The 27,253-nt window shown below is 46.6% G+C and overlaps 1 long non-coding RNA gene across 2 annotated transcripts in view; it reads right to left on the minus strand.

Annotated features, from left to right (window-relative positions):
* The window catches only part of LOC139765080 (uncharacterized), a 50,511-nt gene that overhangs the window by 21,086 nt on the left and 2,172 nt on the right, over window positions 1-27,253 (minus strand). For both annotated transcript variants that reach the window (XR_011716565.1, XR_011716564.1), the window contains exon 2: window positions 6,046-6,210. This is a non-coding gene — a long non-coding RNA (uncharacterized lncRNA). The remainder of the gene's footprint in view (window positions 1-6,045; window positions 6,211-27,253) is intronic.

Here is a 27,253-nt window from a genome sequence, read left to right on the forward strand (position 1 = left end):
ACAGTGGTTGACGACTCAACACTTGAGGATTCAGGAGAAAGACCAGTAAAGCAGAGGGATGGTATATCTAAATTAATGATACTGCTTGGAGTGGAGGAGGACCATATTTCTAAAATAAGAAAGGGTAAGAAAAGCAGAAATTCTAATTGCAAGAGTACTGGAGACGACAAATACTGGACGAAGTTTCTGTAATAACAGAAAGAAGAAGATAAAGAGACGACCAGGGTATGATTACGTTCAGTCTGGAGTCATCTAGCCTGGAGGTACGTAGGCAGGATGAGAAGCTTCAGAACAGGTTTCAGTTCAGCAGGGGATTCATGAAAAGTGATAGACTAAGGGAGGAGAGGCATAAAAAACCGGAGACACCAAATGAGGCAAGAGGAAAGAGAAGCTGCGCCAGTAGCGTAGAGAGGCTGGTAATGTTATGTAAGGGACGAATGCAGATGGCCTAGTCCCCATAGTTAGGGGTAAGGAGCTAGAAGCTAAGGATCAAGCTCGGCAAAATGTCGGAAGTTGTGGAGACTAAACTGATGAAAGAGATTATATCCCCCTGTTCTGTCTTGAGAGATACATGGCTATAAGGAGTGAGAGAGAAAATAAAGGAGGAGGAGGATTGACTCTATTCATAAGAGAAAAGTTTAAGTTCTTTGAATTACTGTTAAATAATACATTATGGGCAAATAATATCTTATGAGTAGATTGTATATCATGAGTAGATAATTCATTACGGGTCGAGTCACTGTGGGGAGGAAGTGGTGTTCATCATATATGATCCTCCAAAGAACCTTAAGGAATCGGAACAAATATTGGAGATGAAATAATGAAGGAACAATAAGGATTGTACGTGAGATAATAACACAAACACTTCTCAGATGATGAGATACTGATACTGGAGGATTGCAACTTTAAAGCAGCTGCCTGTGGGGACTTCGGATCCTCAAGACTATCTTGGACGAGGCAGAAGTCAATTCAAAACTTTTCCACAACTTCGTCAGGAGTAACTTGTCAGTTAGGGAGCAGCTATTAAGGGTAGAGTATTCAAAGGGGAGAGTTTTACAGGGAGTAATAAAGATATGTAAGGAACTGAATGACAAGTGCCAAACTCTTTTCACAGTGGATGACATATTAGCCCCCACAGCAGTGAGATGGGATGGAGAGGTGGTCTTAGAAAACAGTAAAACATCGAGACGGGGGACACAGGCAGATGCCACCCTCACACCTGCATCATTACACACGTACACATGCAAGCCAGACGCTTACCCCGCAACACAGACGCAAACGTGTATTGCAAGCGCTTGCGTCGTAACACAAACGCTTGTGAACACCACATCTGCCTTGTGAAGCGCTGTACCACGTCCGCGGATAACTTAGAAAAATCATCTCCCTTGACGGGCTCAATGTTTCTCTCCAACAGTTTTTCGAGTCACGAAAAATCTCAGGGAAAAGCGATGTAATAGCACGGATCAAGAGCTGGTTATTCTCTCCCGGCTGAACCACTGCATCTCCTACGCTTCATATTTTGTGATGGTACTTCAGGGTCAGAGTTTTAACCCTCCGCCGTTTAAGGTCACCACCACAAGGCCACTTTCCACAAGCCTTACACATTACATTAACTTATCACGGGTTACAGTCATTGTTCATTTAGCAATTAGTTTATCGAAACAAATAAAAGTTCTGCTTTTTTCTAAATCAACGCAAAACATTTCCATGCAAGCCATTACTTTCTCCGTTGCAGCGCCGGGTAAGTACTCTTCGTCATATCTGATACACATTAACGTGCGCGTTACTTCCCTTGAGGTATGTGGTCCCGACATGGCTGGTTGGCTGGCTTTATCTTCACCATAGTAACCAAATGTTCCTCACACGTTCGATCACTCCCATTCCCTCTATGAACAAACCTCTTTTCTCGCATTGTTTCTAACCCCCTCACGTTCATCCTCATGTTCCTTTACTCACCTATTCCCAGAATCCTCTTCTGCATATTCAACCTCGTTACCCAAACGTTTTCTAAAGAGTTTGACCCCTCCATTCTCAAAACATTTCATCACTGAGCCCTAACGCAATTTCCATAAGCAAGATGGCCGCCGAAAACAAAAGACAATCGCCCTCTAGGATCGTCAATTCAAACACTGTGGGAAGATATTGACGCTAACGGCGAAACAAGGACGCATACTTTTACGCATTTCACAGTGGCATTAGCTTTGTATTTCAGGAATCGTCAAATCCAAATTTGGTTAATTTCGTAAAAGATCAAAGCATTTGTTGAGCTGTGAGTTGAAAGATTTCTGCTCAAGCTCGATTTCGGATGGTTGGACGCCACTGAATATTTATGTTCAGGGGAAGACCAACCTGGCATTTTAAAGGTTGAAAATTACATTTGGTGCTTGATCCCCGTGAATATTACCAGCCGTTATATCAAGCCTGTGTTTATGTCGTGATCACCAAGAGGGGGCGGGACATGACGCTATCAATTCACGCGAGTAATGGTGCACATACGTCCACCCGAACGAACTGTATTGAACGGCAGCGGAATTTTCCAATAGTTTTTCCATGGATGAGAGAGAGAGAGAGAGAAGAGAGAGAGAGAGAGAGAGAGAGAGAGAGAGAGAGAGAGAGAGAGAGAGAGAGAGAGAGAGAGAGAGAGAGAATCCAAGCGATGGCATCAAAAGCACTTGGCGACCAGTGATCTATTGTTGCCATTACAAGAGAGACAAGTGGTTCTTGGTAAGAAAGGTCTGTGGGGCCTGGATGTGGATAGGGAGCAGTGGTTTCGATGCATTGCACATGACAGCTAGGGAATGGATGTGAGCGGATGTGGCCATTTCTTCGTCTGTTCCTGGCGCTACCTCATCTAACACGAAGAAGCAGTCCTCCTTCACCTCACCTCTCCCTCAGTCTTACTACAATCCTTATGGCCTCCTTTGTCAGACTTCCTCTCCCACCACACTCTCCAACACCCTCTCCAACACCTCCTCTCCCACAACACTCTCTCCCCTCCGCTCTCGAGAAATAACAAGAATCGTTAATCACGACGCTCTAACGACCATTCGTCAACAGGACGACCTGTCACAGCTTGTAATGGCTCGTAGGTGGGTCCAACGCCTCCTGTGGTTGTCTGGGCGCCAGTATAAGACTCGCGCAGTAGATGTAGGTTGTAAGTTGTGATGTCTTCACGCTGGTGTGTACAGCTTCACACATCAGGCACAGCCAGTATGCTTACGTCTGTGTTATAGTCTCGAATTCTGTCGGATAAGTTGTCGTTAGTTGCATTATGCCGGATGATGTCGAGTGTTAGGTATGTCATGAGGTCAGTCATCATAAGTGTCGAATGCCAGCGAAGTATGTGGTCATACCATCTACGTCGACCGTGGGGTAATATGTAGAGATCGATATGTGGAGTGTCTAAGGTTCTTGTAGGTCTACATTATTTGGTCATCCCCTTCTCCTGCAGGGTCTCACGGTCCTGAAGACAAACCATTTCCAGTCCACAGTTTCCTATATAAATTTGTCATGCACGTATCCTTCCACATTACGACATGGCATTGTTCTTTTCATGCATGTTTTTCCTGCAGGCAGGTGAGCCGGAGGGAGCGGTGGTTGATGAGGAGGTGCCTTCTGCCCTGCCGTCATGTCTCTTCTGCTGTGATTATCAAATTTATTCTTTTACATGTAACTTCATTATGGACCAACAGATCTCCTGCTATCCGTCCCTCCCATGTTCCATGTAGTCGGGAATGCACAACATATATATGCGATGAATGGTCAGTGTAGTAGTGCCAGTGGTTTCCGAGATGGGACCCACAGCGCCCCTGGCTGCCATAGCGATCTTTATGGCGTCGTTGGTTGCCCTGGCGACCATGACGATGCACGCACGTGCAAGACACAGGCCAGTCCTCCAGCCTCATGAGCATAATTCATCAAGGTTGATGTGCCTACCTCACCTGGGAAGTTTCGTTATGGCGATAATTTCACACGGATAAAGAGCCACACTTTCTCTCGCACCAACAGGGCGATTCAGTGGCGTCCAGGCTCCCGCACCTGAACTCTGGCGGTAATGTAAACTGTGATTCACGCGTTTAATCTTTCCAGTGGGACAGATGTATGCACAAAGTTTCCCCATAACGGAAATAGATGGCACCGAGATGGGAATTTTTCATTCCGTTTATCCTTGTGTTCTTGTTGTAGTTGCTGTTGTTGTTGTAGTTGTTGTTGTTGTTTGAGTGGATTTAGCCACATGTTTGCACCAGACGTCGAACAATTTACGGGAGAATTTCTCAGAGTCTCATCGCCTGAATAGCTGATGTGTGTTTGGTGGAATGAAAAAATCTTTGTGGATTAAAAGAAAAATGTGGATTAAAAAAAGATAAGGTCGTGTGGAGAGAGAGAGAGAGAGAGAGAGAGAGAGAGAGAGAGAGAGAGAGAGAGAGAGAGAGAGAGAGAGAGAGAGAGAGAGAGAGATCCATTTATCTTCCTTAAAGATGTGTTGCGGTCTGTGAGGGATGATAGCGTGAGGATGTGGGTGAAAGTGAGCAATCAGAGTAGAAATGAGTGTGGACTGACAGTGAGAGCAAGTGTGGATAAAAGTGAAGGGAGCATGAGAGAAAAAGGTGATAGGTGAGTGTGTTTTGTGCTGGGAACCAGAGTAACTTAAGGTGAAGAGAGTTTACCACCTATCTTATGCATACAGAAATGCAGAAATTATATATATATACATACACCATCCCAGAACCTCTTTTATGTAGCTCCTGAAGTCTTAAGGCTACACGCCAGACAGGAACAGAGGAATGATGAACTATCACATCACCAGACGATCTGACGAGAACCAGGCACTAGATACCTGGTCAGTATCAGCAGTGGTGAGGCAGGTCAGCAGGTGTACTGGTGAGGCAGGTCAGCAAGTGTACTGGTGAGGCAAGTCAGCAGGTGTACTGGTGAGGCAGGTCAGCAAGTGTACTGGTGAGGCAGGTCAGCAGGTGTACTGGTGAGGCAGGTCAGCAGGTGTACTGGTGAGGCAGGCCAGCAGGTGTACTGGTGAGGCAGGTCAGCAGGTGTACTGGTGAGGCAGGTCAGCAGGTGTACTGGTGAGGCAGGCCAGCAGGTGTACTGGTGAGGCAGGTCAGCAGGTGTACTGGTGAGGCAGGCCAGCAGGTGTACTGGTGAGGCAGGCCAGCAGGTGTACTGGTGAGGCAGGTCAGCAGGTGTACTGGTGAGGCAGGCCAGCAGGTGTACTGGTGAGGCAAGTCAGCAGGTGTACTGGTGAGGCAGGTCAGCAGGTGTACTGGTGAGGCAGGCCAGCAGGTGTACTGGTGAGGCAGGTCAGCAAGTGTACTGGTGAGGCAGGCCAGCAGGTGTACTGGTGAGGCAGGCCAGCAGGTGTACTGGTGAGGCAGGTCAGCAGGTGTACTGGTGAGGCAGGCCAGCAGGTGTACTGGTGAGGCAGGTCAGCAGGTGTACTGGTGAGGCAGGCCAGCAGGTGTACTGGTGAGGCAGGTCAGCAGGTGTACTGGTGAGGCAGGCCAGCAGGTGTACTGGTGAGGCAGGCCAGCAGGTGTACTGGTGAGGCAGGTCAGCAGGTGTACTGGTGAGGCAGGTCAGCAAGTGTACTGGTGAGGCAAGTCAGCAGGTGTACTGGTGAGGCAGGTCAGCAGGTGTACTGGTGAGGCAGGTCAGCAGGTCGTCTCCCATCACAAGAGCTCACGGCAGTGGCGTCGTCTCCCAGCTCATGGCTCCCACCCATCTCACGGCAGTGGCGTCGTCTCCCAGCTCATGGCTCCCACCCATCTCACGGCAGTAGCGTCGTCTCCCAGCTCATGGCTCCCACCCATCTCACGGCAGTAGCGTCGTCTCCCAGCTCATGGCTCCCACCCATATGTTCTCGGGGCAACACCAAAGTCTTCATCAATGTACCAGTCATCAGATGATATAACGTCACACACTTTGAAACATGCTTCCTAAAGTTGAATCATCTAATTACCATCCAGTGGAAAATATTTCTGGTAAGAGTGTGTCTTGAAGAGGATTGAAGATATGATGCGGGAGACCTACCTGTTGGTACATGAGTTGTGAGGTGGAGACGGTAACGTCCAAACCCCCTATCTTCCAGGAGCTCCTCCTCCCTCCAGGTCCTCTTGCCTCATGGAAACCACCTCGAATCCCCAGCCCTAAAGGCCCCTCTTACCCCGTCTCTCAGATGCTCCCAGGAAACGTCATCTGGTGTAAAGATTTGAACCATAAATACCTCATGCTTTGAAGACATTCTTATCGATGTGGGATAATATACTCTATTTTTCTCTCCTGTGATGCGACTTCTACTCTGGGAATGGCTACAAGGAAAAAATGGAAAATCTATGTAGAGATCGAACGAAATAGTTAAGATGATTCTTTCATGGATAACAGTAATGCAATGAGAGAGGAAGTGTTTAGAACGCTAACGCCATTTGCAGGTGTTATGTGATAGTGTGATGCGAGCGTGTGGCGTTACGGGGTGTTACATGGGAAGCGCCAGTAGTGACGGGAACGCGTTGTATTTGCCATCATAACCAGACGAACGCCACCAGAAAACAGAAAGACTATTCTTTTCAGGTAAATGTCGAGGGCGCCACTTGTGAAGAGACGAAGTCCCTGATGTCATGTAAGGTCCTCAGGAAAGTGAAGCGACTCTGAAAGATTTGCTGAAGTTGTGTCATCAGGTGAAGATTTCATCATGTCTGAAATCTTGCTCGTCTTCAAGCGTCAGGGGAAGGCGTTTATTTGGGGGCAACTTTCATTACTCTCGTTGACAGCAGACATGAGGGATGTGAAGAGGCTGCTGTGTAGGGAGAGAGAGAGAGAGAGAGAGAGAGAGAGAGAGAGAGAGAGAGAGAGAGAGAGAGAGAGAGAGAGAGAGAGAGAGAGAGAGAGAGAGAGAGATCAAGTAATTTGGGTGATGGATTGGATGGTGACATGCTTTTAACAAGTGGAAAATGCTAGAAAATAAAAAGACTGGGGAGGAGGAGGAGGAGGAAGAGGAAGAAGAAGAAGAAGAAGAGAGGAGGAGGAAGAGGAGGAGGAGGAGGAGGAGGAAGACACTCTATAGTGGATCCTTTCTCAAACTAAGGATATAGTAGGATCTTTCATCGTGATCCTGCTGGAGCACAGGTCTTGGTAAGGAGAGATAAACCACCAGGGGACTTAGGGAGGCTTGGCTGGAGGATTTATGTAGGAAAGTTTGACTGACTGGCGGGAAATGAAGACAGGAATAACAGGAAAGATTATTAGATTATTATTCCTCATCAAAATGTCCACACACACACACACACACACACACACACACACACACACGCCTTTTTTTTCTACTGTTGGTTTCATGAAAAACAGGAAAGAAAAAATAGATTGGCTTACACTGTTATCCCCACCTACTATTACGGTCGAGAGTGTAATGTGATTTAACGTCGAGAAGGTAATGTCTTTAAACGTAATTAAGTCTTCTGTGTTTACATGGCATAGGTTTATTTTGTGTGATAATCTGTAGTAAGGACTATGAACACTAGAGGGAAGGCAGGGCATCTAGCTCGGGTCGCGTTGGGGAAATACAATTTTCTTCCTCATTTTTTTATGTGGATCACATTTGCAGCAGAGATGGAAGAGTAAGTGATAAGATTCCAAAGATCTGAAGTGGAAGACTGAGCAAGTGTATCTGGTCTATCGCCACCGTGGTTAGTGGCGAGTGGTGGTGGTGGTGGTGGTGGTGGGGTCTTGAGCCACTTGGTAAGAAAAGGAAGGACCTTCCTTCAGAAAAGAAAACACTGCGGTTACGGAGAAGGAACGGGCCCCTCAGCCACTTGGCAATGGAGGGGAGGAACCTCCTGTGGACTCAAGACAGCCTTAGAGCACCTCGAAGATAGTCAGACTGGCGCAGAACCTGAGGACGCAGATGTGGAAGATCTTGAGATCCTTTTTCTTCAGGAGAGCTCGAAACACTGACTGCGTGGAAGAGGTTGTCGCCTAGACTGAGAGTGAGATCAGAGCAGACTATACCAAACCAGACAGAAGCTGGTTAAAGTGTACTTAACTAATGACATGATAAGAGCAGTACAGACAATAGGTAAAAGCTGGCTCCGAGAGAGACAGAAAAATATAATCACTTAAAACCTAGGCTTTAATTGGTGTCATTGGGATGCGAGTGGCGGAAACTGGGGATGTAGGTGGTCTGAAGTGAGTCGTCAGAGAGACACTGCATTACTCGCGTGGTCGTAGTAGCAGGAGGAGGAGGAGGAGGAGGAGGAGGGAAGGAAGAGATCAGACAGGAGGGATTCCCTGGGGATCACACTCGGCCTTGTGGGTGGACTTCAGGAGGACGTGATCAGCGTGACGCCCGCGTTTGATGAAGTCTTTTGACATTATATCACCAAAGGAAGAACGAGACTGTTGCCAGACTGGCGGATGGGGCTCGAGATAAGTGCTTTATCCAGAGGCAGGTGTTCTGGTGGTGGGTTCACATGGTTATGGACCAAACAGACCCGGAGCGCTGGGCTCACTGCCGCAAGAGACGCGACTGGTGACGGGATGTGTTGGGACAAAGCTGATGTTCTGGGCTGGGTACCCTCACCTAAGTGGTCAGGGCCACGTGATCCTCTCTCTTGTGAACGTTGGAACCCCAGTTATGAAGACATGAATGTGATGTCTAAGTATTCCAAAGACGAAGGAAATGTAAGAAAAATAGATTTGAGAGAAAAGAAAAATATTCCACTAACTCCCTTGCCAGTCATTGTCTAGAGGGTAGCCAAGCTGGGAGGGAGGAACATTCCTTGGTGTAGGCCAGGCCTGACGATGGGAGAGGGAACACCCGACGGAGAGTAACTAGCTCCTCCCTTCCCAGGGAGTACATGGATTCCTCCCTCCCTCTACACCACATACAAAAATCAACTATGAGACTTACAGACAATACAGAGTAACAGATATATCGAGGGTAACCTACCCAGATAATGATAGTTAATACACTTCGGAAAGAAAAGCTGGAAAAGGCCCGACTTACCTTACACAAACCGGGTTTTGTAGATTCATTATATATATATCATATAATCGAGTATTTCGTTACTTTCCAATGCCATCTCTGGGGTCGCTCCTCTGCTCTAGTAACACTGGCTTAGTTACCACGAAATGATATAATGATAAACAGGTTTTGTGTCCTGTTATCCTCGTTTTTGTATGAGGTATTTAACTTATATTTTCCTATATCTGCTGCACATTTTTGTGAACATTTCTTTCAATATTCCGACCAGGACACATTAGTCGTTTACTTTTCCAACTATATCTTTTTTTACTCTCGCTGGGATGTATATCCAATGTAGTTTTCAGTATTTTTCCTCCAGGATTGATATTCCTTACGATATCCCCAACAAATTTTCTCTTGGTGACCTTTATCCCCTTCAGTTTTCCCTGCACCATCCATCTCCCTGCCCAACCTGCAGCCCGACATCCACACCAATAACACCCCATCCACTGAAGTTTTTCGACAGAGCAGCGCCGTCCACATGGCACACATCAGGAGGTTTGCCAAGGACTGAGAGGGAAATTCTAAGTGGGAGGGTGAAGTGTATACAGTTTACAGGAAGGGTGAAATGTATAGTATCTAGAGGGAGGATGAATTGTATATAAATTACAGGGAAGGTGAAATAGATACAATTTACAGGGAGAATAGTATGCAGTTTACAGGAAGAGTGACATGGATACAGCTTACAGGGAGGATAGAATATATACAATTGAGAGAGAGAGAGTGTAAATGTATATAGTTTACAGAAGGGTGAAATGGATACATCTTACAGGGAGGATAAAATGTCTACAGTTTACAGGGAGGGTAACATGAATGCAGTCTACAGGAAGGGGTACATGGATGCAGTTTACAGGGAGGGTAAAATGTATGTGATCAATGAGGGACCAGAACAAGAAGGTCACCGTAGGGTCACTATTGAAGGTCAAGGTGAGAAACACTTCTCAAGAGACGCTAATCAAGAAGTGAGGGGAACCAGAAGTTGACCTTGACGTTCACCGCTGATTCTGACCACCACACTTGTGTACCGGACCAGCTGCTCTGTGTGTGTGTGTGTGTGTGTGTGTGTGTGTGTGTGTGTGTGCTGGGATGGTGGTTGTGGACTTCTTCGACCTTAGTCAGTTTATTTCATTGTAACAAAGAACTCTCCGTGACCATCTTTGAACAAGATCGGGCATGTGTGGTGTGGTGTGGTGTGGTGTGGTGTGGTGTGGTGTGGTGTGGTGTTGAGTTGTATGGCGTGGTATGGTATGGTGTGGTGTGGTGTGGTGTGGGTGTGGTGTTGTGTGGCGTAGTATGGTGTGGTGTGGTGTTGTGTGGCGTAGTATGGTGTGGTGTGGTGTTGTGTGGCGTAGTATGGTGTGGTGTGGTGTTGTGTGGCGTAGTATGGTGTGGTGTGGTGTTGTGTGGTGTGGTGTGGTGTGGTGTGGTGTTGTGTGGCGTAGTATGGTGTGGTGTGCTGTTGTTTGGTGTGGTGTGGTGTGGTGTGTTGTGTGGCGTAGTATGGTGTGGTGTGCTGTTGTATGGTGCGGTGTGGTGTGGTATGGTGTGGTGTGATGTGGTGTGGGGCGGGCGGATCCCACATTAACTTAGACCCAACTAACTCACACAATTTCCTGGAAGTTGCTCGAAAAGTTTGAGAGAGAAAGTGTGATGCTGGAAGCGTCAAGATGTCCCTCATCTTCACCCGACATATTCCGTGATACATCTCACCTGCAGACTTCCCGCTGACGCCTTGGAGTCGTCTCCCTCAGGACGTCAGCTGATGACGACTTCTTATAAACGTTTTTAACGCAAGAAACGGTTTCTTAAAACAACGTTTTTCATACAGAATTCGGAGTCCTTACTTCTCTGGGTTTGGAAACCTTGAACTTCACTGCCTTGGTTTTGAATACCCGATGATCAGAAAAAGAGATCTATACGTGTAAGATGCCATACGAGGAAGATACCCGGACAAGTGAATAAAAAAAGATATCTTGATGATCATTGTAATGAATAATGATAACCTGGATACCTCAGTGTGCTAATGACTGTGTGTGTGTGTGTGTGTGTGTGTGTGTGTGTGTGTGCAGCACTACCATCTTCCCCAGATATGATCTCTCATTCTTAACCATCTTCTCCTTCTGGTAAAACCCTTGATGCTTTCTCTTCAGTATATCTGCCACCTGGAGGAATCATATTTATATTCATACCGTCAATATTGCCTTTTACGATGCATGAATTTCCTTTTTCCCCCGCCTCTCTCTCCCCTGCCCCTGGAATATTTTCTTTCCCACATAACAACGCTGTCTCTAAAGCTTATAAGAATAAATATTTATGTCTCAGTAGAAGAAAGCTCTGGAGATAAAGAGATAAATTTCAAGGTTAGCTCGAAAAGCGGCTGGAATAAAGAAAGTCATAAAAGAAAACGTACGTCAGCTGGAACAGACATGTGTAACTGGTCTATTTTAGAGAGGACAGGAGCAGGGGCGTATCTAGAGGAAATTGCGCCCATGGCAGGCACTGAAATTGCACCCCTGGCTTGATCAAAAATGTACATACAGCGGATGTATACAAAAATATATACAGTGTAATTATAAACTGTTGAAGAGGTAGGCCAAACTGGAACCTATATAAACTCTTAAAGACCGAAAGACTTATATGATGAAAATTGCAATGTACAAGAAGTAATGCAACTGATAGTAGCAAAATATTACTCTAGTTGAAAAGTAGGAGAGTATCTTTTTTATCTCATAAAATCGAACCGTAAAAAATGTCAGTCGGGGAGCATGTGTCAAAAAAAAAACCTGTTGAGTGGCGCCCCCCTTCAAGTGGCGCCCAGGGCACCTGCCCTACCTGCCATACCCTAGCTACACCACTGGACGGGAGGAAGGCTACGGACTAAGTTGCTGCCCCTGGTATGTACATATATACAGGTTATGGAACGGGCCAGTTGTCCTGGTACCCCAGGCTAGGGAACGGCCCAGTGTTCCTGGTACATACAAGCAGCTACCTAACTGGCAGCTCAGCGGAATAGCTTTCATTTCCTCATCCATAATGAGCTGGAGACTGTATCCTTGATGAGGACACTGGTGTTTGTGTGTGTGTGTGTGTGTGTGTGTGTGTGTGTGTGTGTGTGTGTGTGTGTGACTATTTCTTTATGAGTTTATGTATTTTTGTACCTGAGTGTGTCATTATCATTTGTGCATTATAGGGAGAGAGTTTGATGTGATGTTTTATATGATGTTAGAGGAAGTCTCAAACAAGTGAAATGTACGGAAGGGCGGGAGGAAGTGCACGTAGGGACGGGAGGAAGTGGACGGAGGGAGGCGAGAAGGTGCTCTCATGCACCACTTCTCGACCCTTTATACATTTCTCTCCCAGTAAACAGCCTTCCTTTTATTACTGGAGCGCCGCCGTGTCTTTGATCCGCCTAACATGTCGTGCCACACGCCTTACACAAAGCCTCGTTCTTTAATGATCTTCCCGCGTGGCCACATCCTCCCTCAACACAACCTTTTTTTTAGCAACAACTTTCTGCTCTGGGGCGTTCCGTTGCTCGCCCTTTCGATTTAGGTGACTCATTGTGGCCTTGGGTGCTAGGCTACCTGGCTGCCACACAGATGGATGGTCCTAAGTTCGATTCTCAGTATATATTGGAAAATAGTTTACACACACAAACAATACATATATATATATATATATATATATGTATATATATATATATATATATATATATATATATATATATATATACACACACACACACACCGTCTCTTAAATCCTGTGTACACGGAGGATCGTCGTCTTCTGTCCAGCAGGTAAATCCCATAAGAACATTCACTTCGGCTGGCATTTCCTCTTATGCTCTGAGGATATACATCCCAGACTTAGTTCTCTTCCCTCAAGAGGCTTTCAAATATTTTACTGTCGACCGTTCAGCTGCTCCCTCATCTCAAAGTTCACAAAATATTTAAGATAATCCCTTAAAAAGGTGATGTTCTTGTCTCAGTCAGTGTTCAAAGCAATATCGCTCACGTCAGACATTTCTGAATCATACGATAGTTTTCAATTATCTTGAGAGACTGGAACTTTCCTCAGGCACTTACGTAGTAGGATCCCTGCCCTGGCTGCTCTGATGGAGTTCCTCTTTACCCCCATTACTCACAACTCTGACAACCTTTACTAACTCAAGACGAATGTCATTGCTTCCTTCGAGATTTCAAAAGACTTTGTGAAAACCTGACATGAAACCTTTCTTGCTAAGCTTCCTTCCTGTAGTATATTTCATTTTACTATTTGCTGAACCTTTTCTCTTTCCGTTACCAAAATACTTGTGTGTGTGTGACAGTTTTCCATTACGGATGGAGTTCCCTCTGTGCTTTGTCCTTCCTCTCCTCTCATTTCTTTTTTTTTTCCTCCTGGAAACATAATGAACTTCCAGTAACCACAACTCTTATTTGACATCAGTGTTGGGAACAGTCCGAGTCATCTGGCTTCCAAAGAGCTTCATTAATGACCCTTTATATCATTCATTCCTTTCAATTTCATAATCAATATCTTGTGAAACGAAGACTTCGTGATGCAATACTTAAGAACGTCTGGCCAATAAGGGAAACGATCAGTGGCGGGCCATAACAGTATCTGTGTTGTCTGTCTTCTTAATTTCCTCCTCTCGTTCCTTTGTGTATCACGTGTGATGAACGCCCTACTGAACTTCATTTTGTTATGAAGTTACATACTATGCCTCAATACCTCTTGGGTTAGGTCATCCCACTATGGGTTGGGGTCAGGTGACCCATTCTATGGGTAGGGGATCAGGTCATCCCATTATAGGTGGGGTCAGGTGACCCATTCTGTGGGTAGGGGTCAGGTCATCCCACTATACAGACAGTGACGGAGTGCAATTCTTTAGCCTGCGCTGTGTCAACTTAAAATGTTGGGTCTGGTAAATCGTTGTTGTAGCCATACTATAGGACCACTCAGCGATATATACGAGGCCATTATGTCAAGGTGTGGCACGCCAGGGTATAGATAAGGCGGCCAAAGGGAAGTTGTGTTATATATATATATATATATATATATATATATATATATATATATATATATATATATAGCCACAGTCGGGTGTTGGTCTCCGGATCTTGAGGATATACGAGCCAGTGGCTGACGGGAGGGACAAGTATGCATTTCTAGAACGTATTCTTACTCAATTTATTTGACATATACCAGTGACTGTGGCAGTGCGGTTCACTGTATGTCAGTCAATTGATACCGAAGGAAATTCTAAGATATATCTCTCGTGTGCGTTTACCATTGGATGTCTTCAGATCCAAATGCAGACAGTAAATGCCCTTCAATGTACAAGGTTTTTGAGGACATATTTCAATAACTGAACAGAAAACGTTCATACTGATATCTCCTCCATCATGAAGTCAAAGAAGATCTAACCAAGTTCAAGTCGGTGAAAAAGTTCCTCCCCAAACGAAAACTTTCTTGCGACCATCATCATCAGTCGGCATCACCCACAAGGTGTTTCGCTGAAACCAAATTACCACCTGCCTACCAGGTTGACGAGGAGAGCTCTCAGGTAGATCATTAAGAGAAACACTGAGTCGAGAAATGCAGAGGTTGAACCTCATTATGCACAACGGGAACCAGCAGAGACAACAACCTTACTATAACACACAACATACCTCGGATCACCGACCTTCTACAACAGTGCAGTAATGGTTTACCAACTTTCTCTTGGTCTACTGAAGGTTTTGTCGCAAGGGAGACCAAACAAGCTGAAGATCAAAGCTAGTACTTGGTGTGTCCTCCCTTCACACATCCCACATCAGCGCGGATCATCCTCAGGTGTGAGCACGACCGCAACACTTCTGGAAATGTAGAATTTTCCGCTTCCTTCAAAATTCGTAGATACTTTCCTTTAAGTCTCCTTCATTTCCTTTCACTGACCTTTCCATACTTCAATGAAGGCCCGGCCTTGATGCGCACTTTTGTCAGTGACTGGAACCTCCAACGTAAAACAGAAAGACATGCATAAAGAAAGACATCATGACTTACAGCTAACGTCTTTACTTCCGACAAAGCCAGCCGGTATATCTATATATATGTATATATATATATATATATATATATATATATATATATATATATATATATATATATATATATATATATATATATATAGATAGATATATGTATATATAAACCTGAACCAGTATAGAAGATGAAACTCTGCCCTGCTAGCAAGAGATAATCCATGAGGTTCAACCTCTCTTCTGTCAACAGCATTAAGTTATAAACCATGGTTCTACAAAGATGTGGGTGCTAGCAGGTGTCGTCTGCTTCATGAGAACGAGAATGAATTTATGTATCATTCTTCAACATCTGAGGTTTTATAACCATGGTAAGTCGAGAGGCTGGAACTTTAGTTTATCCTTACTATTGTGTCTGTAACAAAAAGTGAACGGATGCATGACGTTGGTGATGGGATGTATGACGTTGGTGATGGGATGTTTGATATATTCATGCTCATTCTACCTTATGACTTTCCTATAGAGATTTCCTTCAGGCACATTAGTCCTGCAAGGTATTTTTTCTACCTGTTTTCTGTCCGACGTGTTGCAAGAGGAAGTGGAGGGTGGGGGAAGAGTCTCCACATTGCTGTTCTTTTCTCCTACTGCTTTTAAGAGGACTGCATTTCTTTTAAGCAGTGTTATGGGCAGACCATCTTGCTTGGACCTCGGGTCTGTGTGGTCTGTGTATCATCGTAACTCTATGTAAGTCTCTCTCTTCTGCTTTCATTTATTTAACTGTTTTATTACGATTATTTCATCATCATTTTCTCCTTTTTCTTTGTTCTTTCCCTCTTTCTCTTTCTCTCCCTCTCCCTCCAGTCATTAAAGTACACTTCGACCTCTCTCACATCCCCTTTTCTTGTCTTCGCTTATCACGTTCATTACTGATTTCCTTATCATTACTCTTTCCTTCCCATCATTGTCTCAATAAGTCTGTGCTCTTTCTCTTTCTCTTTCGTCTCGCCTTTGTTATTCCTCTCTCGAGTTCTCTTATCTTCGCTCTTTTCATTCATGCAATCTTGTTTGATTTCTCCTTTATCTATTTTCATCGCTTTTTATTTCTCAGTCATCTTTCCCTACAGCGCTGTAGAGCGTCACTCTTGGCCGTCTCTGTCAACGAAGGTAGAACCCAGACAGAAGAATTCCCCTCGTCTTGTCAGTACGAGTCACAGCCAGACATATCTGCTTTGATCCCTTCATCTGTAATTCCAAGTGACATCGTCTGTCTGAGTCCCTACACTAGCGACGGCATCTTCTACGTGGGTTCCCTACACCAGCGACAGCGTCCGTTTGGGTCCCCAGTGACACCAGTCCATTGTGTTGCCTCTCCACACCTGGCGGTAGAGTACCACTGTTGACAATCTAGTAGTTGTACATACGTAGGGCCCAAGATGGGGCTCAGCCAACCAGGCATAACCCAACACGCCAATGCTGTAAACAGTTTAACGATGTATTCTAAGGATGGGTGATGCTTGTATAGTTACTAGGCCAGCGTTCGTATTATGTGAGTTTTGCCTCATCCTGAGGTGAGTCGTGAATGCCTGACTGTATCATGGACTCAACCGTGATGATCCAGAGTCAGTGAGGTTAAGTTGTCGCATCTCAACCTCCAGGGAGAACAACGGGTGGGAGTCTGGAGAACGTTGGGACTTTTTGTGGACTTCTCAGTGACGAGTTCTGACTGACGTGTAGTTTATCAGATGAGAATATTCAGAAGTGTGGTGTTTACCTCTGGCCCTGACACCTGAAGTCTAAAGATCCACGACGTTTGGGGAATCAGTGAGGTGTGTGACCTGCTGCAGAACGGTGCGCACCAGTCGGTTGGCTGACACTAACCACTTCTCTTGTGGTGTCACTAGAACTACTCAATAATCTCCCTCTACATGAAGGAGCATCACCAGGACTCATTAAAACTCGGGTATGTTATTTTGTTGCGTCTTTTTCTTTAACATCGTCTCAGCCTCAGTCAGTCATCCCTCCCGTGCATCGATCATGTCAGTCTGTTCCTTCTTTATTCTCTAATTCTCCTCACTCCAGTCGTCTCACTGGTTGGTCTTTTCACTCCCAGTTCTACATGAACTAAATATTTCAAAATTACACCAAGAATATTTTTTTCCCTCATCTTTCTGATCCTCACATTGCCGCCCCAGGCTCCTACCTACAGCCTCCACGCTGCCGCCCTCACAATGTCCACAGACTCCTGAAAGATAGACGCCTCTCCCAGCAGAGCATCGCCCTGCGTCACAAGGACAACAGGAGTTCACACATGGACCAAATGATCGTGTTTTCAAGGCTGTAGCGAGTGTGCCAAACTGGTCACTGATATTGTGGAGTTTCATCGGCTGGGAGAGGGACTTGTACACCTTAGCAGGTGTCTGTGTTTACTGCTGCTGCTCCAGGAGTATGTCGTCCTGGAATATACAAAATACTATCTTCCACGTTCGAATGTTGTGGAGGTTCCAGGAACCAACTTACATCACGTGTGTCGGGCTTTCTCGTGTTGCTTTCTATGTAACTCAGCTGCTATCTCGTTAGTTGTCTAATGGCTTCCTTACGTACACCAGACACGTGTACACCAGACACGCGCCGGCTATTCTTTATTTCAACTCTTGTTTTTTCTTATTCATGGAGACAACTTTGTGAAACGTGAAGCGTTTTTGTATCGCATAAAGTCAGTGAGTCACACATTATACTTGGGTCATTACTTCGCTCATATTCTTTGCCTTTTCCAGGCTTGACCTGGCTAAGGCTACACTCTCGTCAGCTGTGTTCCTCCTCCTGGATCACTGAGTGGCAGGTCCTTGTCTTCCAGTGCCGGCCAGACTTACAACAGCTGGGTCAACACTACTAGCTGGTAGTCACCCACCTACCAACAACAGCTGGGCCAACACTACCAGCTGGTAGTCACCCACCTACTTACAACAGCTGGGTCAACACTACCAACTGGTAGTCACCCACCTACTTACAACAGCTGGGCCAACACTACCAGCTGGTGGCCACCCACCTACCAACAACAGCTGGGCCAACACTACCAGCTGGTAGTCACCCACCTACTTACAACAGCTGGGTCAACACTACTAGCTGGTAGTCACCCACCTACTTACAACAGCTGGGTCAACACTACTAGCTGGTAGTCACCCACCTACTTACAACAGCTGGTCAACACTACTAGCTGGTAGTCACCCACCTACTTACAACAGCTGGGCCAACACTACCAGCTGGTAGTCACCCACCTACTTACAACAGCTGGGCCAACACTACCAGCTGGTAGTCACCCACCTACTTACAACAGCTGGGTCAACACTACTAGCTGGTAGTCACCCACCTACTTACAACAGCTGGGTCAACACTACTAGCTGGTAGTCACCCACCTACTTACAACAGCTGGGTCAACACTACTAGCTGGTAGTCACCCACCTACTTACAACAGCTGGGTCAACACTACTAGCTGGTAGTCACCCACCTACTTACAACAGCTGGGCCAACACTACCAGCTGGTAGTCACCCACCTACTTACAACAGCTGGGTCAACACTACTAGCTGGTAGTCACCCACCTACTTACAACAGCTGGGTCAACACTACTAGCTGGTAGTCACCCACCTACTTACAACAGCTGGGTCAACACTACTAGCTGGTAGTCACCCACCTACTTACAACAGCTGGGCCAACACTACCAGCTGGTAGTCACCCACCTACTTACAACAGCTGGGTCAACACTACTAGCTGGTAGTCACCCACCTACTTACAACAGCTGGGTCAACACTACTAGCTGGTAGTCACCCACCTACTTACAACAGCTGGGTCAACACTACTAGCTGGTAGTCACCCACCTACTTACAACAGCTGGGTCAACACTACTAGCTGGTAGTCACCCACCTACTTACAACAGCTGGGTCAACACTACTAGCTGGTAGTCACCCACCTACTTACAACAGCTGGGTCAACACTACTAGCTGGTAGTCACCCACCTACTTACAACAGCTGGTCAACACTACTAGCTGGTAGTCACCCACCTACTTACAACAGCTGGGTCAACACTACTAGCTGGTAGTCACCCACCTACTTACAACAGCTGGGTCAACACTACTAGCTGGTAGTCACCCACCTACTTACAACAGCTGGGTCAACACTACTAGCTGGTAGTCACCCACCTACTTACAACAGCTGGGTCAACACTACTAGCTGGTAGTCACCCACCTACTTACAACAGCTGGGTCAACACTACTAGCTGGTAGTCACCCACCTACTTACAACAGCTGGTCAACACTACTAGCTGGTAGTCACCCACCTACTTACAACAGCTGGGTCAACACTACTAGCTGGTAGTCACCCACCTACTTACAACAGCTGGGTCAACACTACTAGCTGGTAGTCACCCACCTACTTACAACAGCTGGGTCAACACTACTAGCTGGTAGTCACCCACCTACTTACAACAGCTGGGCCAACACTACCAGCTGGTAGTCACCCACCTACTTACAACAGCTGGGTCAACACTACTAGCTGGTAGTCACCCACCTACCAACAACAGCTGGGCCAACACTACCAGCTGGTAGTCACCCACCTACTTACAACAGCTGGGCCAACACTACCAGCTGGTGGCCACCCACCTACCAACAACAGCAGGGCCAACACTACCAGCTGGTGGCCACCCACCTACCAACAACAGCAGGGCCAACACTACCAGCTGGTGGCCACCCACCTACCAACAACAGCTGGGCCAACACTACCAGCTGGTGGCCACCCACCTACCAACAACAGCAGGGCCAACACTACCAGCTGGTGGCCACCCACCTACCAACAACAGCTGGGCCAACACTACCAGCTGGTAGTCACCCACCTACTTACAACAGCTGGGTCAACACTACTAGCTGGTAGTCACCCACCTACTTACAACAGCTGGGTCAACACTACTAGCTGGTAGTCACCCACCTACCAACAACAGCAGGGCCAACACTACCAGCTGGTGGCCACCCACCTACCAACAACAGCTGGGCCAACACTACCAGCTGGTGGCCACCCACCTACCAACAACAGCTGGGCCAACACTACCAGCTGGTGGCCACCCACCTACCAACAACAGCTGGGCCAACACTACCAGCTGGTGGCCACCCACCTACCAACAACAGCTGGGCCAACACTACCAGCTGGTAGTCACCCACCTACTTACAACAGCTGGTCAACACTACTAGCTGGTAGTCACCCACCTACTTACAACAGCTGGGTCAACACTACTAGCTGGTAGTCACCCACCTACTTACAACAGCTGGTCAACACTACTAGCTGGTAGTCACCCACCTACTTACAACAGCTGGGTCAACACTACTAGCTGGTAGTCACCCACCTACTTACAACAGCTGGTCAACACTACTAGCTGGTAGTCACCCACCTACTTACAACAGCTGGGTCAACACTACTAGCTGGTAGTCACCCACCTACTTACAACAGCTGGGTCAACACTACCAACTGGTAGTCACCCACCTACTTACAACAGCTGGGTCAACACTACTAGCTGGTAGTCACCCACCTACTTACAACAGCTGGGTCAACACTACTAGCTGGTAGTCACCCACCTACTTACAACAGCTGGGTCAACACTACTAGCTGGTAGTCACCCACCTACTTACAACAGCTGGGTCAACACTACTAGCTGGTAGTCACCCACCTACTTACAACAGCTGGGTCAACACTACTAGCTGGTAGTCACCCACCTACTTACAACAGCTGGGTCAACACTACTAGCTGGTAGTCACCCACCTACTTACAACAGCTGGGTCAACACTACTAGCTGGTAGTCACCCACCTACTTACAACAGCTGGGCCAACACTACCAGCTGGTAGTCACCCACCTACTTACAACAGCTGGGCCAACACTACCAGCTGGTAGTCACCCACCTACTTACAACAGCTGGTCAACACTACTAGCTGGTAGTCACCCACCTACTTACAACAGCTGGTCAACACTACTAGCTGGTAGTCACCCACCTACTTACAACAGCTGGTCAACACTACTAGCTGGTAGTCACCCACCTACTTACAACAGCTGGTCAACACTACTAGCTGGTAGTCACCCACCTACTTACAACAGCTGGGTCAACACTACTAGCTGGTAGTCACCCACCTACTTACAACAGCTGGTCAACACTACTAGCTGGTAGTCACCCACCTACTTACAACAGCTGGGTCAACACTACTAGCTGGTAGTCACCCACCTACTTACAACAGCTGGTCAACACTACTAGCTGGTAGTCACCCACCTACTTACAACAGCTGGGCCAACACTACCAGCTGGTAGTCACCCACCTACTTACAACAGCTGGGCCAACACTACCAGCTGGTAGTCACCCACCTACTTACAACAGCTGGGTCAACACTACTAGCTGGTAGTCACCCACCTACTTACAACAGCTGGGTCAACACTACTAGCTGGTAGTCACCCACCTACTTACAACAGCTGGGTCAACACTACTAGCTGGTAGTCACCCACCTACTTACAACAGCTGGGCCAACACTACCAGCTGGTGGCCACCCACCTACCAACAACAGCTGGGCCAACACTACCAGCTGGTAGTCACCCACCTACTTACAACAGCTGGGTCAACACTACTAGCTGGTAGTCACCCACCTACTTACAACAGCTGGGTCAACACTACTAGCTGGTAGTCACCCACCTACTTACAACAGCTGGGTCAACACTACTAGCTGGTAGTCACTCACCTACTTACAACAGCTGGGTCAACACTACTAGCTGGTAGTCACCCACCTACTTACAACAGCTGGGTCAACACTACTAGCTGGTAGTCACCCACCTACTTACAACAGCTGGGTCAACACTACCAGCTGGTGGCCACCCACCTACCAACAACAGCTGGGTCAACACTACCAGCTGGTGGCCACCCACCTACCAACAACAGCTGGGCCAACACTGCCAGCTGGTAGTCACCCACCTACCAACAACAGCTGGGCCAACACTACCAGCTGGTAGTCACCCACCTACCAACAACAGCAGGGCCAACACTACCAGCTGGTAATCACCCACCTACTTACAACAGCTGGGTCAACACTACCAACTGGTAGTCACCCACCTACTTACAACAGCTGGGTCAACACTACTAGCTGGTAGTCACTCACCTACTTACAACAGCTGGGTCAACACTACTAGCTGGTGGCCACCCACCTACTTACAACAGCTGGGTCAACACTACCAACTGATAGTCACCCACCTACTTACAACAGCTGGGTCAACACTACCTAGCTGGTAGTCACCCATCTACTTACAACAGCTGGGCCAACACTACCAGCTGAAGACTGCTCAATGTTACTCCAGTACCAAGACCTACACAGTTGTCAAAATTATTCACACTCATAATGCCAGCTTATGATTATAATATGAACTCATACTGGCTCATAACATTGGTTTAGTGTTTACTCATACGAAGACCTACATCAGAGTTCTGGGTAATGCATATAATAGCTGATCTTGCTCAGATTGTACATACACATAATACACTTTCATGATCATAAAACTGACATTTTAGATAATTCTCGTTCATACTTATGGCTCATTCTCACACTAACTCACACTCATGATATATCATGTCCACCCTAGACATTCATCTGTACATTTAGAAAGTATGATATACGTGGAGAACAATCCTCTGGACAACTGCTAATCAACAGGAAGGAGTGGGTATAAGGCTATCACTTGCCTGACTACCTCTTTCAAGCGGCTGCCAGCAGAGGATGCGAGCACACAGGATATGTAAGCGGTGAATTACCTTGGGAAGTGCAAATAGCCTTGGTAAAGGGTAAAGTAACTTGGGAATGGTAAATTACCTTGGTAAGGTGTAGATCACCTTGACTAGAGGTATATCACCTGGGCAAATTGTGAATTACCTTAGTAAGGGATGAATTACCCAGAGGGAAAATATTTCTTGTCAATGTGCACACGATCGTGGTAAAAAAAAAAAAAAAGACTGGCTTATAACATTTTTTTTAAATTCAGAATAGAACGGTAGTGGCTTAGTGTGCTGTCTACATACTGGACAGCACAACCTACCCAACATGTACCATTTACTCCGCAAGTCGATGATGAGATTTTTGATTACAGAGACGAAATAGATCACTGGAGGATCATAACCACATTAAGAATGCCGCACTCACAACCTCGAGATCCTTTTCTTTTTCGTTGGAGTTTCCAGTCACGGACAAAAGTCTACATCAATGAAAGGAAAAAAAGAAGAGACAAGGGAAAGTATTTACGAATTTTGAAGGAAGTGAAAAACCTTTCTTTTAGAATGTGGCAGGTCATAGTTTTTAGGAAAGACATGAGAGGGTAGCTTCGAGGTGTAAGGAAAGAAACAGTTATCGAAACGGCTCACCATTGAGTTGCCAGCGAGCATACAGCAATCAGCATGCCGAGTGCTGTATGGTCTAACAATTTGAACCCAGGCACTCGACTGTGTCCACAGACACAGAGAGGCAGACAGTCACAAGAGGACATGAAGACAGACAGAACGATATGACAGAGATAGACAGACACATCTGGGGTTCAGACTAAAGGACGAAAACGACTGAAGATTTCTGGAACAGCTGAAGCAAGAAATGCTTCCGCACATGCGAGTCCAGACATGAGGATCTACCCCACAGTAAAGAATGGTATCGTCCCTGACTCTGGACACAGTGGCAGCGGTGTTACTTTACCGTCACACTCCTGAAGGAAGAGGAGGTTGCTCCGCCTTGCTGAGTTGCCTGCCTGCCTGCCTCACCTACTGGCCTTACAGTTGCTGACCTGAGGCTCTCACCTGCTGACCCCACTCTAACTGGCTCACCTGTTGACCCCACTCTCACTGGCTCACCTGCTGATCCCACTCTCACTGGCTCACCTGCTGACCCCACTCTTACTGGCTCATCTGCTGACCTTACACTCATCTGATTAACTCACTCTTGGAAGTCAAACTATCTAAACAAACTCAAGCTGATTCGCAAACCCCCGACATCCTTCAATCATAATGTAAACAGCAGTTCAGGTTAACGATGCCTCACTGCTTCACTGCACGGTTGGTAATTGTCCTCCACTAATTGCTCCATTAATTGACCCTTAAAGTCCTGATGGCTTGTTGAAAGTTACATACCACTTGCACAAAATGGTCTTCACATTTTCTCAATATAAGATTAAAGAAGGACATGCAACAATACCTAACAATATGCCACCAAAAATGTATTGCATGAACTTATCAATATTCTGTGATTATATTGGACTGGTATACGAATCACTGACGTATTCCAATCGTATTGAATGAATGTATCAGTGTACCTTATCAGTCAGAGATCACAACTAGGAAATAGTGATTCATTGTGCTGGGGGAAGACGTCTGTAGGTCCTCCCTCATCTTGACACTGTGGCATTTCCTCAGAAGCCGCTAATAAAGGGAGGGGTCCCACCGAAAGTTTCTCACCTTAATTCTTCCTCGTCTTCAGAAGTTTGCTCATTCTAGCTTCCCCTAAGACACCTTCCCCCATTTCTTTTCATTATGGCCTTGTAGACTCCCACTCTTCCTTTCTGTATTAGATACCATGTGATCACAGATGGACGGAGGCTGTGATCACAGATGGACGGAGGCACTGATCACAGATGGACGGAGGCACTGATCACAGATGGACGGAGGCACTGATCACAGATGGACGGAGGCACTGTTCACAGATGGACGGAGGCACTGTTCACAGATGGACGGAGGCACTGTTCACAGATGGACGGAGGCACTGATCACAGATGGGCGGAGGCACTGATCACAGATGGACGGAGGCACTGATCACAGATGGACGGAGGCACTGATCACAGATAAAGAGTGAGATGTCACTGGTTTACCTCATATCTTATTTTTGCATCTAGGAGACAACACGTCACAGTAGCTCCTCGTGCTTACCTCAAAATGTGTCAATACTTTGAGATAAGGAAAAGCGTATCTCCAGTGATCCAGGATGTCCTTGCAGACAATAGACTCTCGCCTTCAGCAGTGGTTCCCCTGCCCGAGGTGTGTGTGTGTGTGTGTGTGTGTGTGTGTGTGTGTGTGAGTGTTTCTGTGTGTGTTTGTGTTTGCTTGTGTGTGTGTGTGTGTGTGTGTGTGTGTGTGTGTGTGTGTGTACCACTAGTGGTAGGCCAGGCTCGTCCAGAGGCTACGTGGCGTTGGCATCAAAAATAACTGTTGTAGGGATTAACTGTTTCTCGTCCCTGTTGTAGAGGTTATATCTCGTCCCTCTTGTAGAGACTGAGATGACACGTTACAAGAGATGATAATTAACTTGAGATAACACCTGACGGAGATAGCACTTTAACTGAGATAACAAGTGGACAGAGCAAGTGCCTCGCCGAAGATAACCACTGGAAACCCAGCCTTACCACACCTAATGTCTTTTACAATACACCAGGGACCTGGGGGGGTCACACCTTACCTGATATAATACCTCACCAGATACAGCACATAACAAGATACAGTACCTCATTAAAATACAGTGCCTCATCAGACGCAGTGCATTACAAGGCAGTGTACCTCACAAGTACAGTACCTCACCAGGTACTGTCCCTCACCAGGTACTGTACCTCACAAGTACAGTCCCTCACCAGGTACTGTACCTCACAAGTACAGTCCCTCACCAGGTACTGTACCTCACAAGTACAGTCCCTCACCAGGTACTGTACCTCACAAGTACAGTCCCTCACCAGGTACTGTACCTCACAAGTACAGTCCCTCACCAGGTACTGTACCTCACAAGTACAGTCCCTCACCAGGTACTGTACCTCACAAGTACAGTCCCTCACCAGGTACTGTACCTCACAAGTACAGTCCCTCACCAGGTACTGTACCTCACAAGTACAGTCCCTCACCAGGTACTGTACCTCACAAGTACAGTCCCTCACCAGGTACTGTACCTCACCAGGTACTGTACCTCACCAGGTACTGTACCTCACAAGTACAGTCCCTCACCAGGTACTGTACCTCACAAGTACAGTCCCTCACCAACAATGAAGATAAGTGCATTACCTCATTACCAGTTAGACTGAATGACTGAGTGAGCCTGAACGTTGGATCTCGACTAAGGTAAGGATAAGCAAACCCAGAGGGACGTGGGCCCCGTTTGGGGAATTCAAACACTGAACTCGAGAGAGGAGATGGTGGGGGGAAGGGGGGTGCATGTACACCCACCTGGCCCACAGTAGGACGGTGGGTCCCAAGACCCCCCCCCCCCCCCCCCCCAAGAGCGAGCGAGGGGGATACAAGGTTTGTGCAGTACATTGCCAGAGTCGGCGGTACTGAAGAGGAGAGTTGGTTGGCTTCAGATTTTGCTTATTCTCGTGTCTGTTGACTTTCCCTGGGGGTCTTGTGTGTGATTCTGGAATCCAGTCTACCGCGACTCATGGGCCGCGAGAATATATGCTTTTCTCTCCGCTGGAAAACCACACATTTCATATATTTCTTCTCTTCTTCACAGAAAGGTACACAATCTCTGTTCTTCACAGAACAACATACAAGTTCTGTTCTTCACTAATTGACACGAATTCTGTTCATTGAGAAGCTACATTTCTTCCATTTCACAGTGGCGACTTCTACAAGGTCTAAAGAAAATAGTCAGAACATTGTTTTTTGGAAATAGCACCGCACTGCACGAAGGACAAACATAAATGAACGTCGCAAAATCTAATTCCCGAATGCTGCAGGATCTCTCTCTCTCTCTCTCTCTCTCTCTCTCTCTCTCTCTCTCTCTCTCTCTCTCTCTCTCTCTCTCTCCAGCCGTCTTTTAACGTCTTCTATCATACTGCTTCTCTCTCTCTATCTGTTTTGCAAGTATCATTTCTGCCACTGCCCCTCCTGAGCTTGTCTGACTGTCTTTCAAATCAGATAGGTCTTAGCTCGCATCGTGTGTGAGTGTGTCAGCTGTTCTCATTCCCACATATTCTGTGAAGACCAACCACACGAGGTACGACCGTTGTAACCACTCTCTGTTTTCCCTCCTCGTTCAGCGAAACTAGAATTTTCCCTCTGCTTTCCTCTTTCTCTCTTCCTCCTCCTCCTCCTCCTGGTGCTTTGCTACGTAACCAAGCCAATCCTCGCAGTATCCCATTTCCTATGACAGGAATCAATTGGTCTGTTGCTGAGTTTG

The sequence above is a fragment of the Panulirus ornatus genome, chromosome 4, assembly GCF_036320965.1.
Source record: "Panulirus ornatus isolate Po-2019 chromosome 4, ASM3632096v1, whole genome shotgun sequence".
NCBI lineage: Eukaryota > Metazoa > Arthropoda > Malacostraca > Decapoda > Palinuridae > Panulirus > Panulirus ornatus.